Here is a 15,332-nt window from a genome sequence, read left to right on the forward strand (position 1 = left end):
CTGTGTTACTGGGTGTAAGTGTATGTCTTTGTTACTGGGCATCAGTGTATGTCTTTGTGACTTGGTATCAGTGTATGTCTTTGTTACTGGGTGTCAGTGTGTGTCTGTGTTACTGGGTGTCAGTGTACGTCTTTGTTACTGGGTGTCAGTATATGTCTTTGTTACTTGGTGTAAGTGTGTGTCTGTGTTACTGGGTATCGGTGTCTGTCTTTGTTACTTGGTGTAAGTGTGTGTCTGTGTTACTGGGTATCAGTGTATGTCTTTGTTACTGGGTATCAGTGTCTGCCTTTGTTACTTGGTGTAAGTGTGTGTCTGTGTTACTGGGTATCAGTGTATGTCTTTGTGACTTGGTGTCAGTGTATGTCTTTGTTACTTGGTGTAAGTGTATGTCTTTGTTACTTGGTGTAAGTGTGTGTCTGTGTTACTGGGTATCAGTGTCTGCCTTTGTCACTTGGTGTAAGTGTGTGTCTGTGTTACTGGGTATCAGTGTATGTCTTTGTTACTTGGTGTCAGTGTATGTCTTTGTTACTTGATGTAAGTGTGTGTCTGTGTTACTGGGTGTCAGTGTATGTCTTTGTTACTTGGTGTCAGTGTATGTCTTTGTTACTTGGTGTCAGTGTGTGTCTTTTTTACTTGGTGTTAGTGTATGTCTTTGTTACTTGGTGTCAGTGTATGTCTTTGTTACATAATGTCAGTGTATGTCTTTGTTACTTGGTGTAAGTGTGTGTCTGTGTTTCTGGCTGTCAGTGTGTGTCTTTGTTACTGGGTGTCAGTGTATGCCTTTGTTAATTGGTGTCAGTGCATCTCTTTGTCACTTGCTGTCAGTGTGTCTTTGTTACTTGGTGCAAGTGTGTGTCTGTGTTACTGGGTGTCAGTGTATGTCTTTGTTACTGGGTGTCAATGTATGTCTTTGTTACTTGGTGTCAGTGTGTGTCTGTGTTACTGGGTGTCAGTGTATGTCTTTGTTACCTGGTGTCAGTGTATGTCTTTGTTACTTGGTGTCAGTGTGTGTCTTTTTTACTTGGTGTTAGTGTATGTCTTTGTTACTTGGTGTCAGTGTATGTCTTTGTTACATAGTGTCAGTGTATGTCTTTGTTACTTGTTGTAAGTGTGTGTCTGTGTTACTGGGTGTCAGTGTATGTCTTTGTTACTGGGTGTCAGTGTATGTCTTTGTTACTTGGTGTCAGTGTGTGTCTGTGTTACTGGGTGTCAGTGTATGTCTTTGTTACTTGGTGTCAGTGTATGTCTTTGTTACTTGGTGTCAGTTTGTGTCTTTTTTACTTGGTGTCAGTGTATGTCTTTGTTACTTGGTGTCAGTGTATGTCTTTGTTACATGGTGTCAGTGTATGTATTTGTTACTGGGTGTCAGTGTGTGTCTTGGTGACTTGGTGTCAGTGTATGTCTTTGTTACTTGATGTAAGTGTGTGTCTGTGTTACTGGGTGTCAGTATATGTCTTTGTCACTTGGTGTCAGTGTATGTCTTTGTTACTGGATGTCAGTGTGTGTCTTTGTTAATTGGTGTAAGTGTGTGTCTGTGTTACTGGGTGTCAGTGTATGTCTGTGTTACTTGGTGTAAGTGTGTGTCTTTGTCACTGGGTGTCAGTGTATGCCTTTGTTAATTGGTGTCAGTGCATCTCTTTGTTACTTGGTGTCAGTGTGTGTCTTTGTTACTTGGTGCAAGTGTGTGTCTGTGTTACTGGGTGTCAGTGTATGTCTTTGTTACTGGGTGTCAGTGTATGTCTTTGTTACTTGGTGTCAGTGTGTGTCTTTCTTACTGGGTGTCAGTGTATGTCTTTGTTACTTGGTGTCAGTGTATGTCTTTGTTACTTGGTGTCAGTGTATGTCTTTGTTACATAGTGTCAGTGTATGTCTTTGTTACTTGGTGTCAGTGTGTGTCTGTGTTACTGGGTGTCAGTGTATGTCTTTGTTACTTGGTGTCAGTGTATGTCTTTGTTACTTGGTGTCAGTTTGTGTCTTTTTTACTTGGTGTCAGTGTGTGTCTTTGTTACTTGGAGTCAGTGCATATCTTTGTTACATGGTGTCAGTGTATGTATTTGTTACAGGGTGTCAGTGTGTGTCTTTGTGACTTGGTGTCAGTGTATGTCTTTGTTACTTGGTGTAAGTGTGTGTCTGTGTTACTGGGTGTCAGTATATGTCTTTGTTAATTGGCGTCAGTGTATGTCTTTGTTACTGGGTGTCAGTGTGTGTCTTTGTTACTTGGTGTATGTGTGTGACTGTGTTACTGGGTGTCAGTGTGTGTCTGTGTTACTTGGTGTAAGTTTGTGTCTTTGTTACTGGCTGTCAGTGTGTGTCTTTGTTACTGGGTGTCAGTGTATGCCTTTGTTAATTGGTGTCAGTGCATCTCTTTGTCACTTGCTGTCAGTGTGTCTTTGTTACTTGGTGCAAGTGTGTGTCTGTGTTACTGGGTGTCAGTGTATGTCTTTGTTACTGGGTGTCAATGTATGTCTTTGTTACTTGGTGTCAGTGTGTGTCTGTGTTACTGGGTGTCAGTGTATGTCTTTGTTACCTGGTGTCAGTGTATGTCTTTGTTACTTGGTGTCAGTGTGTGTCTTTTTTACTTGGTGTTAGTGTATGTCTTTGTTACTTGGTGTCAGTGTATGTCTTTGTTACATAGTGTCAGTGTATGTCTTTGTTACTTGTTGTAAGTGTGTGTCTGTGTTACTGGGTGTCAGTGTATGTCTTTGTTACTGGGTGTCAGTGTATGTCTTTGTTACTTGGTGTCAGTGTGTGTCTGTGTTACTGGGTGTCAGTGTATGTCTTTGTTACTTGGTGTCAGTGTATGTCTTTGTTACTTGGTGTCAGTTTGTGTCTTTTTTACTTGGTGTCAGTGTATGTCTTTGTTACTTGGTGTCAGTGTATGTCTTTGTTACATGGTGTCAGTGTATGTATTTGTTACTGGGTGTCAGTGTGTGTCTTGGTGACTTGGTGTCAGTGTATGTCTTTGTTACTTGATGTAAGTGTGTGTCTGTGTTACTGGGTGTCAGTATATGTCTTTGTCACTTGGTGTCAGTGTATGTCTTTGTTACTGGATGTCAGTGTGTGTCTTTGTTAATTGGTGTAAGTGTGTGTCTGTGTTACTGGGTGTCAGTGTATGTCTGTGTTACTTGGTGTAAGTGTGTGTCTTTGTCACTGGGTGTCAGTGTATGCCTTTGTTAATTGGTGTCAGTGCATCTCTTTGTTACTTGGTGTCAGTGTGTGTCTTTGTTACTTGGTGCAAGTGTGTGTCTGTGTTACTGGGTGTCAGTGTATGTCTTTGTTACTGGGTGTCAGTGTATGTCTTTGTTACTTGGTGTCAGTGTGTGTCTTTCTTACTGGGTGTCAGTGTATGTCTTTGTTACTTGGTGTCAGTGTATGTCTTTGTTACTTGGTGTCAGTGTATGTCTTTGTTACATAGTGTCAGTGTATGTCTTTGTTACTTGGTGTCAGTGTGTGTCTGTGTTACTGGGTGTCAGTGTATGTCTTTGTTACTTGGTGTCAGTGTATGTCTTTGTTACTTGGTGTCAGTTTGTGTCTTTTTTACTTGGTGTCAGTGTGTGTCTTTGTTACTTGGAGTCAGTGCATATCTTTGTTACATGGTGTCAGTGTATGTATTTGTTACAGGGTGTCAGTGTGTGTCTTTGTGACTTGGTGTCAGTGTATGTCTTTGTTACTTGGTGTAAGTGTGTGTCTGTGTTACTGGGTGTCAGTATATGTCTTTGTTAATTGGCGTCAGTGTATGTCTTTGTTACTGGGTGTCAGTGTGTGTCTTTGTTACTTGGTGTATGTGTGTGTCTGTGTTACTGGGTGTCAGTGTGTGTCTGTGTTACTTGGTGTAAGTTTGTGTCTTTGTTACTGGGTGTCAGTGTATGTCTTTGTTACTTGGTGTCAGTGTATATCTTTGTTACTGGATGTCAGTGTGTGTCTATGTTAATTGGTGTAAGTGTGCGTCTGTGTTCCTGGGTGTCAGTGTATGTTTGTGTTACTTGGTGTAAGTGTGTGTCTTTGTTACTGGGTGTCAGTGTATGCCTTTGTTAATTGGTGTCAGTGCATCTCTTTGTTACTTGGTGTCAGTGTGTGTCTTTGTTACTTGGTGCAAGTGTGTGTCTGTGTTACCGGGTGTCAGTGTATGTCTTTGTTACTGGGTGTCAGTGTATGTCTTTGTTACTTGGTGTCAGTGTGTGTCTGTGTTACTGGGTGTCAGTGTATGTCTTTGTTACTTGGTGTCAGTGTATGTCTTTGTTACTTGGTGGCAGTGTGTGTCTTTGTTACTTGGTGCAAGTGTGTGTCTGTGTTACTGGGTGTCAGTGTATGTCTTTGTTACTTGGTGTTAGTGTATGTGTTTGTTACTTGGTGTCAGCGTATGTCTTTGTTACATAGTGTCAGTGTATGTCTTTGTTACTTGGTGTAAGTGTGTGTCAGTGTTACTGGGTGTCAGTGTATGTCTTCGTTACTGGAGGTCAGTGTATGTCTTTGTTACTTGGTGTCAGTGTGTGTCTGTGTTACTGGGTGTCAGTGTATGTCTTTGTTACTTGGTGTCAGTTTGTGTCTTTTTTACTTGGTGTCAGTGTATGTCTTTGTTACTTGGTGTCAGTGTATGTGTTTGTTACATGGTGTCAGTGTATGTATTTGTTACTGGGTGTCAGTGTGTGTCTTTGTGACTTGGTGTCAGTGTATGTCTTTGTTACTTGGTTTCAGTGTGTGTCTGTGTTACTGGGTGTCAGTATATGTCTTTGTTACTTGCTGTCAATGTATGTCAAAATGCTTGGTGTAAGTGTATGCCTTTGTTAATTGGTGTCAGTGCATCTCTTTGTTACTTGGTGTCAGTGTGTGTCTTTGTTACTTGGTGCAAGTGTGTGTCTGTGTTACTGGGTGTCAGTGTATGTCTTTGTTACTGGGTGTCAGTGTATGTCTTTGTTACTTGGTGTCAGTGTGTGTCTGTGTTACTGGGTGTCAGTGGATGTCTTTGTTACTTGGTGTCAGTTTATGTCTTTGTTACTTGGTGTCAGTGTGTGTCTTTGTTACTAGGTGCAAGTGTGTGTCTGTGTTACTGGGTGTCAGTGTATGTCTTTGTTACTTGGTGTTAGTGTATGTGTTTGTTACTTGGTGTCAGCGTATGTCTTTGTTACATAGTGTCAGTGTATGTCTTTGTTACTTGGTGTAAGTTTGTGTCAGTGTGACTGGGTGTCAGTGTATGTCTTCGTTACTGGAGGTCAGTGTATGTCTTTGTTACTTGGTGTCAGTGTGTGTCTGTGTTACTGGGTGTCAATGTATGTCTTTGTTACTTGGTGTCAGTTTGTGTCTTTTTTACTTGGTGTCAGTGTATGTCTTTGTTACTTGGTGTCAGTGTATGTGTTTGTTACATGGTGTCAGTGTATGTATTTGTTACTGGGTGTCAGTGTGTGTCTTTGTGACTTGGTGTCAGTGTATGTCTTTGTTACTTGGTGTCAGTGTATGTGTTTGTTACATGGTGTCAGTGTATGTATTTGTTACTGGGTGTCAGTGTATGTCTTTGTTACTTGGTGTAAGTGTGTGTCTGTGTTACTGGGTATCAGTGTATGTCTTTGTTACTTGCTTTCAGTGTATGTCAAAATGCTTGGTGTAAGTGTATGCCTTTGTTAATTGGTGTCAGTGCATCTCTTTGTTACTTGGTGTCAGTGTGTGTCTTTGTTACTTGGTGCAAGTGTGTGTCTGTGTTACTGGGTGTCAGTGTATGTCATTGTTACTGGGTGTCAGTGTATGTCTTTGTTACTTGGTGTCAGTGTGTGTCTGTGTTACTGGGTGTCAGTGTATGACTTTGTTACTTGGTGTCAGTGTATGTCTTTGTTACATAGTGTCAGTGCATGTCTTTGTTACTTGGTGTAAGTGTGTGTCTGTGTTACTGGGTGTCAGTGTATGTCTTTGTTACTGGGTGTCAGTGTATGTCTTTGTTACTTGGTGTCAGTGTGTGTCTGTGTTACTGGGTATCAGTGTATGTCTCTGTTACTTGGTTTCAGTGTATGTCTTTGTTACTTGGAGTCAGTTTGTGTCTTTTTTACTTGGTGTCAGTGTATGTCTTTGTTACTTGGTGTCAGTGTATGTCTTTGTTACATGGTGTCAGTGTATGTATTTGTTACTGGGTGTCAGTGTATGTCTTTGTTACTTGGTGTCAGTGTGTGTCTTTTTTACTTGGTGTTAGTGTATGTCTTTGTTACTTGGTGTCAGTGTATGTCTTTGTTACATAGTGTCAGTGTATGTCTTTGTTACTTGGTGTAAGTGTGTGTCTGTGTTTCTGGCTGTCAGTGTGTGTCTTTGTTACTGGGTGTCAGTGTATGCCTTTGTTAATTGGTGTCAGTGCATCTCTTTGTCACTTGGTGTCAGTGTGTCTTTGTTACTTGGTGCAAGTGTGTGTCTGTGTTACTGGGTGTCAGTGTATGTCTTTGTTACTGGGTGTCAATGTATGTCTTTGTTACTTGGTGTCAGTGTGTGTCTGTGTTACTGGGTGTCAGTGTATGTCTTTGTTACTTGGTGTCAGTGTATGTCTTTGTTACTTGGTGTCAGTGTGTGTCTTTTTTACTTGGTGTTAGTGTATGTCTTTGTTACTTGGTGTCAGTGTATGTCTTTGTTACATAGTGTCAGTGTATGTCTTTGTTACTTGGTGTAAGTGTGTGTCTGTGTTACTGGGTGTCAGTGTACGTCTTTGTTACTGGGTGTCAGTGTATGTCTTTGTTACTTGGTGTCAGTGTATGTATTTGTTACTGTGTGTCAGTGTGTGTCTTGGTGACTTGGTGTCAGTGTATGTCTTTGTTACTTGATGTAAGTGTGTGTCTGTGTTACTGGGTGTCAGTATATGTCTTTGTCACTTGGTGTCAGTGTATGTCTTTGTTACTGGATGTCAGTGTGTGTCTTTGTTAATTGGTGTAAGTGTGTGTATGTGTTACTGGGTGTCAGTGTATGTCTTTGTTACTGGGTGTCAGTGTATGTCTTTGTTACATAGTGTCAGTGTATGTCTTTGTTACTTGGTGTAAGTGTGTGTCTGTGTTACTGGGTGTCAGTGTATGTCTTTGTTACTGGGTGTCAGTGTATGTCTTTGTTACTTGGTGTCAGTGTGTGTCTGTGTTACTGGGTGTCAGTGTATGTCTTTGTTACTTGGTGTCAGTGTATGTCTTTGTTACTTGGTGTCAGTTTGTGTCTTTTTTACTTGGTGTCAGTGTGTGTCTTTGTTACTTGGTGTCAGTGCATGTCTTTGTTACATGGTGTCAGTGTATGTATTTGTTACTGGGTGTCAGTGTGTGTCTTTGTGACTTGGTGTCAGTGTATGTCTTTGTTACTTGGTGTAAGTGTGTGTCTGTGTTACTGGGTGTCAGTATATGTCTTTGTTAATTGGTGTCAGTGTATGTCTTTGTTACTGGGTGTCAGTGTGTGTCTTTGTTACTTGGTGTATGTGTGTGTCTGTGTTACTGGGTGTCAGTGTGTGTCTGTGTTACTTGGTGTAAGTGTGTGTCTTTGTTACTGGGTGTCAGTGTATGTCTTTGTTACTTGGTGTCAGTTTATGTCTTTGTTACTGGATGTCAGTGTGTGTCTTTGTTAATTGGTGTAAGTGTGTGTCTGTGTTCCTGGGTGTCAGTGTATGTTTGTGTTACTTGGTGTAAGTGTGTGTCTTTGTTACTGGGTGTCAGTGTATGCCTTTGTTAATTGGTGTCAGTGCATCTCTTTGTTACTTCGTGTCAGTGTGTGTCTTTGTTACTTGGTGCAAGTGTGTGTCTTTGTTACTGGGTGTCAGTGTATGTCTTTGTTACTGGGTGTCAGTGTATGTCTTTGTTACTTGGTGTCAGTGTGTGTCTGTGTTACTGGGTGTCAGTGTATGTCTTTGTTACTTGGTGTCAGTGTATGTCTTTGTTACTTGGTGGCAGTGTGTGTCTCTGTTACTTGGTTTCAGTGTATGTCTTTGTTACTTGGAGTCAGTTTGTGTCTTTTTTACTTGGTGTCAGCGTATGTCTTTGTTACTTGGTGTCAGTGTATGTCTTTGTTTCATGGTGTCAGTGTATGTATTTGTTACTGGGTGTCAGTGTATGTCTTTGTTACTTGGTGTCAGTGTGTGTCTTTTTTACTTGGTGTTAGTGTATGTCTTTGTTACTTGGTGTCAGTGTATGTCTTTGTTACATAGTGTCAGTGTATGTCTTTGTTACTTGGTGTAAGTGTGTGTCTGTGTTTCTGGCTGTCAGTGTGTGTCTTTGTTACTGGGTGTCAGTGTATGCCTTTGTTAATTGGTGTCAGTGCATCTCTTTTGTCACTTGGTGTCAGTGTGTCTTTGTTACTTGGTGCAAGTGTGTGTCTGTGTTACTGGGTGTCAGTGTATGTCTTTGTTACTGGGTGTCAATGTATGTCTTTGTTACTTGGTGTCAGTGTGTGTCTGTGTTACTGGGTGTCAGTGTATGTCTTTGTTACTTGGTGTCAGTGTATGTCTTTGTTACTTGGTGTCAGTGTGTGTCTTTTTTACTTGGTGTTAGTGTATGTCTTTGTTACTTGGTGTCAGTGTATGTCTCTGTTACATAGTGTCAGTGTATGTCTTTGTTACTTGGTGTAAGTTTGTGTCTGTGTTACTGGGTGTCAGTGTATGTCTTTGTTACTGGGTGTCAGTGTATGTCTTTGTTACTTGGTGTCAGTGTATGTATTTGTTACTGTGTGTCAGTGTGTGTCTTGGTGACTTGGTGTCAGTGTATGTCTTTGTTACTTGATGTAAGTGTGTGTCTGTGTTACTGGGTGTCAGTATATGTCTGTGTCACTTGGTGTCAGTGTATGTCTTTGTTACTGGATGTCAGTGTGTGTCTTTGTTAATTGGTGTAAGTGTGTGTCTGTGTTACTGGGTGTCAGTGTATGTCTGTGTTACTTGGTGTAAGTGTGTGTCTTTGTTACTGGGTGTCAGTGTATGCCTTTGTTAATTGGTGTCAGTGCATCTCTTTGTTACTTGGTGTCAGTGTGTGTCTTTGTTACTTTGTGCAAGTGTGTGTCTGTGTTACTGGGTGTCAGTGTATGTCTTTGTTACTGGGTGTCAGTGTATGTCTTTGTTACTTGGTGTCAGTGTGTGTCTGTCTTACTGGGTGTCAGTGTATGTCTTTGTTACTTGGTGTCAGTGTATGTCTTTGTTACATAGTGTCAGTGTATGTCTTTGTTACTTGGTGTAAGTGTGTGTCTGTGTTACTGGGTGTCAGTGTATGTCTTTGTTACTGGGTGTCAGTGTATGTCTTTGTTACTTGGTGTCAGTGTGTGTCTGTGTTACTGGGTGTCAGTGTATGTCTTTGTTACTTGGTGTCAGTGTATGTCTTTGTTACTTGGTGTCAGTTTGTGTATTTTTTACTTGGTGTCAGTGTGTGTCTTTGTTACTTGGTGTCAGTGCATGTCTTTGTTACATGGTGTCAGTGTATGTATTTGTTACTGGGTGTCAGTGTGTGTCTTTGTGACTTGGTGTCAGTGTATGTCTTTGTTACTTGGTGTAAGTGTGTGTCTGTGTTACTGGGTGTCAGTATATGTCTTTGTTAATTGGTGTCAGTGTATGTCTTTGTTACTGGGTGTCAGTGTGTGTCTTTGTTACTTGGTGTATGTGTGTGTCTGTGTTACTGGGTGTCAGTGTGTGTCTGTGTTACTTGGTGTAAGTGTGTGTCTTTGTTACTGGGTGTCAGTGTATGTCTTTGTTACTTGGTGTCAGTGTATGTCTTTGTTACTGGATGTCAGTGTGTGTCTTTGTTAATTGGTGTAAGTGTGTGTCTGTGTTACTGGGTGTCAGTGTATGTTTGTGTTACTTGGTGTAAGTGTGTGTCTTTGTTACTGGGTGTCAGTGTATGCCTTTGTTAATTGGTGTCAGTGCATCTCTTTGTTACTTCGTGTCAGTGTGTGTCTTTGTTACTTGGTGCAAGTGTGTGTCTGTGTTACTGGGTGTCAGTGTATATCTTTGTTACTGGGTGTCAGTGTATGTCTTTGTTACTTGGTGTCAGTGTGTGTCTGTGTTACTGGGTGTCAGTGTATGTCTTTGTTACTTGGTGTCAGTGTATGTCTTTGTTACTTGGTGGCAGTGTGTGTCTCTGTTACTTGGTTTCAGTGTATGTCTTTGTTACTTGGAGTCAGTTTGTGTCTTTTTTACTTGGTGTCAGCGTATGTCTTTGTTACTTGGTGTCAGTGTATGTCTTTGTTTCATGGTGTCAGTGTATGTATTTGTTACTGGGTGTCAGTGTATGTCTTTGTTACTTGGTGTCAGTGTGTGTCTTTTTTACTTGGTGTTAGTGTATGTCTTTGTTACTTGGTGTCAGTGTATGTCTTTGTTACATAGTGTCAGTGTATGTCTTTGTTACTTGGTGTAAGTGTGTGTCTGTGTTTCTGGCTGTCAGTGTGTGTCTTTGTTACTGGGTGTCAGTGTATGCCTTTGTTAATTGGTGTCAGTGCATCTCTTTTGTCACTTGGTGTCAGTGTGTCTTTGTTACTTGGTGCAAGTGTGTGTCTGTGTTACTGGGTGTCAGTGTATGTCTTTGTTACTGGGTGTCAATGTATGTCTTTGTTACTTGGTGTCAGTGTGTGTCTGTGTTACTGGGTGTCAGTGTATGTCTTTGTTACTTGGTGTCAGTGTATGTCTTTGTTACTTGGTGTCAGTGTGTGTCTTTTTTACTTGGTGTTAGTGTATGTCTTTGTTACTTGGTGTCAGTGTATGTCTCTGTTACATAGTGTCAGTGTATGTCTTTGTTACTTGGTGTAAGTTTGTGTCTGTGTTACTGGGTGTCAGTGTATGTCTTTGTTACTGGGTGTCAGTGTATGTCTTTGTTACTTGGTGTCAGTGTATGTATTTGTTACTGTGTGTCAGTGTGTGTCTTGGTGACTTGGTGTCAGTGTATGTCTTTGTTACTTGATGTAAGTGTGTGTCTGTGTTACTGGGTGTCAGTATATGTCTTTGTCACTTGGTGTCAGTGTATGTCTTTGTTACTGGATGTCAGTGTGTGTCTTTGTTAATTGGTGTAAGTGTGTGTCTGTGTTACTGGGTGTCAGTGTATGTCTGTGTTACTTGGTGTAAGTGTGTGTCTTTGTTACTGGGTGTCAGTGTATGCCTTTGTTAATTGGTGTCAGTGCATCTCTTTGTTACTTGGTGTCAGTGTGTGTCTTTGTTACTTTGTGCAAGTGTGTGTCTGTGTTACTGGGTGTCAGTGTATGTCTTTGTTACTGGGTGTCAGTGTATGTCTTTGTTACTTGGTGTCAGTGTGTGTCTGTCTTACTGGGTGTCAGTGTATGTCTTTGTTACTTGGTGTCAGTGTATGTCTTTGTTACATAGTGTCAGTGTATGTCTTTGTTACTTGGTGTAAGTGTGTGTCTGTGTTACTGGGTGTCAGTGTATGTCTTTGTTACTGGGTGTCAGTGTATGTCTTTGTTACTTGGTGTCAGTGTGTGTCTGTGTTACTGGGTGTCAGTGTATGTCTTTGTTACTTGGTGTCAGTGTATGTCTTTGTTACTTGGTGTCAGTTTGTGTATTTTTTACTTGGTGTCAGTGTGTGTCTTTGTTACTTGGTGTCAGTGCATGTCTTTGTTACATGGTGTCAGTGTATGTATTTGTTACTGGGTGTCAGTGTGTGTCTTTGTGACTTGGTGTCAGTGTATGTCTTTGTTACTTGGTGTAAGTGTGTGTCTGTGTTACTGGGTGTCAGTATATGTCTTTGTTAATTGGTGTCAGTGTATGTCTTTGTTACTGGGTGTCAGTGTGTGTCTTTGTTACTTGGTGTATGTGTGTGTCTGTGTTACTGGGTGTCAGTGTGTGTCTGTGTTACTTGGTGTAAGTGTGTGTCTTTGTTACTGGGTGTCAGTGTATGTCTTTGTTACTTGGTGTCAGTGTATGTCTTTGTTACTGGATGTCAGTGTGTGTCTTTGTTAATTGGTGTAAGTGTGTGTCTGTGTTACTGGGTGTCAGTGTATGTTTGTGTTACTTGGTGTAAGTGTGTGTCTTTGTTACTGGGTGTCAGTGTATGCCTTTGTTAATTGGTGTCAGTGCATCTCTTTGTTACTTCGTGTCAGTGTGTGTCTTTGTTACTTGGTGCAAGTGTGTGTCTGTGTTACTGGGTGTCAGTGTATGTCTTTGTTACTGGGTGTCAGTGTATGTCTTTGTTACTTGGTGTCAGTGTGTGTCTGTGTTACTGGGTGTCAGTGTATGTCTTTGTTACTTGGTGTCAGTGTATGTCTTTGTTACTTGGTGGCAGTGTGTGTCTTTGTTACTTGGTGGCAGTGTGTGTCTTTGTTACTTGGTGCAAGTGTGTGTCTGTGTTACTGGGTGTCAGTGTATGTCTTTGTTACTGGGTGTCAGTGTATGTCTTTGTTACTTGGTGTTAGTGTATGTGTTTGTTACTTGGTGTCAGCGTATGTCTTTGTTACATAGTGTCAGTGTATGTCTTTGTTACTTGGTGTAAGTGTGTGTCAGTGTTACTGGGTGTCAGTGTATGTCTTCGTTACTGGAGGTCAGTGTATGTCTTTGTTACTTGGTGTCAGTGTGTGTCTGTGTTACTGGGTGTCAGTGTATGTCTTTGTTACTTGGTGTCAGTTTGTGTCTTTTTTACTTGGTGTCAGTGTATGTCTTTGTTACTTGGTGTCAGTGTATGTGTTTGTTACATGGTGTCAGTGTATGTATTTGTTACTGGGTGTCAGTGTGTGTCTTTGTGACTTGGTGTCAGTGTATGTCTTTGTTACTTGGTTTCAGTGTGTGTCTGTGTTACTGGGTGTCAGTATATGTCTTTGTTACTTGCTGTCAATGTATGTCAAAATGCTTGGTGTAAGTGTATGCCTTTGTTAATTGGTGTCAGTGCATCTCTTTGTTACTTGGTGTCAGTGTGTGTCTTTGTTACTTGGTGCAAGTGTGTGTCTGTGTTACTGGGTGTCAGTGTATGTCTTTGTTACTGGGTGTCAGTGTATGTCTTTGTGACTTGGTGTCAGTGTGTGTCTGTGTTACTGGGTGTCAGTGTATGTCTTTGTTACTTGGTGTCAGTTTATGTCTTTGTTACTTGGTGTCAGTGTGTGTCTTTGTTACTTGTTGCAAGTGTGTGTCTGTGTTACTGGGTGTCAGTGTATGTCTTTGTTACTGGGTGTCAGTGTATGTCTTTGTTACTTGGTGTTAGTGTATGTGTTTGTTACTTGGTGTCAGCGTATGTCTTTGTTACATAGTCTCAGTGTATGTCTTTGTTACTTGGTGTCAGTTTGTGTCTTTTTTACTTGGTGTCAGTGTATGTCTTTGTTACTTGGTGTCAGTGTATGTGTTTGTTACATGGCGTCAGTGTATGTATTTGTTACTGGGTGTCAGTGTGTGTCTTTGTGACTTGGTGTCAGTGTATGTCTTTGTTACTTGGTGTAAGTGTGTGTCTGTGTTACTGGGTATCAGTGTATGTCTTTGTTACTTGCTGTCATTGTATGTCAAAATGCTTGGTGCAAGTGTATGCCTTTGTTAATTGGTGTCAGTGCATCTCTTTGTTACTTGGTGTCAGTGTGTGTCTTTGTTACTTGGTGCAAGTGTGTGTCTGTGTTACTGGGTGTCAGTGTATGTCTTTGTTACTGGGTGTCAGTGTATGTCTTTGTTACTTGGTGTCAGTGTGTGTCTGTGTTACTGGGTGTCAGTGTATGACTTTGTTACTTGGTGTCAGTGTCTGTCTTTGTTTCATAGTGTCAGTGTATGTCTTTGTTACTTGGTGTAAGTGTGTGTCTGTGTTACTGGGTGTCAGTGTATGTCTTTGTTACTGGGTGTCAGTGTATGTCTTTGTTACTTGGTGTCAGTGTGTGTCTGTGTTACTGGGTGTCAGTGTATGTCTCTGTTACTTGGTTTCAGTGTATGTCTTTGTTACTTGGAGTCAGTTTGTGTCGTTTTTACTTGGTGTCAGTGTATTTCTTTGTTACTTGGTGTCAGTGTATGTCTTTGTTACATGGTGTCAGTGTATGTATTTGTTACTGGGTGTCAGTGTGTGTCTTTGTGAGTTGGTGTCAGTGTATGTCTTTGTTACTTAGTGTAAGTGTGTGTCTGTGTTACTGGGTGTCAGTATATGTCTTTGTCACTTGGAGTCAGTGTATGTCTTTGTTACTGGATGTCAGTGTGTGTCTTTGTTAATTGGTGTAAGTGTGTGTCTGTGTTACTGGGTGTCAGTGTATGTCTGTGTTACTTGGTGTAAGTGTGTGTCTTTGTTACTGGGTGTCAGTGTATGCCTTTGTTAATTGGTGTCAGTGCATCTCTTTGTTACTTGGTGTCAGTGTGTGTCTTTGTTACTTGGTGCAAGTGTGTGTCTGTGTTACTGGGTGTCAGTGTATGTCTTTGTTACTGGGTGTCAGTGTATGTCTTTGTTACTTGGTGTTAGTGTATGTCTTTGTTACTTGGTGTCAGCGTATGTCTTTGTTACATAGTGTCAGTGTATGTCTTTGTTACTTGGTGTAAGTGTGTGTCTGTGTTACTGGGTGTCAGTGTATGTCTTTGTTACTGGGTGTCAGTGTATGTCTTTGTTACTTGGTGTCAGTGTGTGTCTGTGTTACTGGGTGTCAGTGTATGTCTTTGTTACTTGGTGTCAGTTTGTGTCTTTTTTACTTGGTGTCAGTGTATGTCTTTGTTACTTGGTGTCAGTGTATGTCTTTGTTTCATGGTGTCAGTGTATGTATTTGTTACTGGGTGTCAGTGTGTGTCTTTGTGACTTGGTGTCAGTGTATGTCTTTGTTACTTGCTGTCAGTGTATGTCAAAATACTTGGTGTAAGTATATGTCTTTGTTACTTGGTGTAATTGTCTGTCTTTGTTACTTGATGTCAGTGTGTGTCTGTGTTACTGGGTGTCAGTGTATGTCTTTGTTACTTGGTGTCAGTGTATGTCTTTGTTACATAGTGTCAGTGTATGTCTTTGTTACTTGCTGTCAGTGTATGTCAAAATACTTGGTGTAAGTGTATGTCTTTGTTACTTGGTGTAATTGTCTGTCTTTGTTACTTGATGTCAGTGTAAGTCTTTGTGACTTGGTGTCAGTGTATGTCTTTGTTACTTGGTGCAAGTGTGCGTCTGTGTTACTGGGTATCAGTGTATGTCTTTGTTACTTGCTGTCAGTGTATGTCAAAATACTTGGTGTAAGTGTATGCCTTTGTTAATTGGTGTCAGTGCATCTCTTTGTTACTTGGTGTCAGTGTGTGTCTTTGTTACTTGGTGCAAGTGTGTGTCTGTGTTACTGGGTGTCAGTGTATGTCTTTGTTACTGGGTGTCAGTGTATGTCTTTGTTACTTGGTGTAAGTGTGTGTCTGTGTTACTGGGTATCAGTATATGACTTTGTCACTTGGAGTCAGTGTATGTCTTTGTTACTGGATGTCAGTGTGTGTCTTTGTT

The sequence above is a fragment of the Heterodontus francisci genome, unplaced genomic scaffold, assembly GCF_036365525.1.
Source record: "Heterodontus francisci isolate sHetFra1 unplaced genomic scaffold, sHetFra1.hap1 HAP1_SCAFFOLD_99, whole genome shotgun sequence".
Classification (NCBI taxonomy): Eukaryota; Metazoa; Chordata; class Chondrichthyes; order Heterodontiformes; family Heterodontidae; genus Heterodontus; species Heterodontus francisci.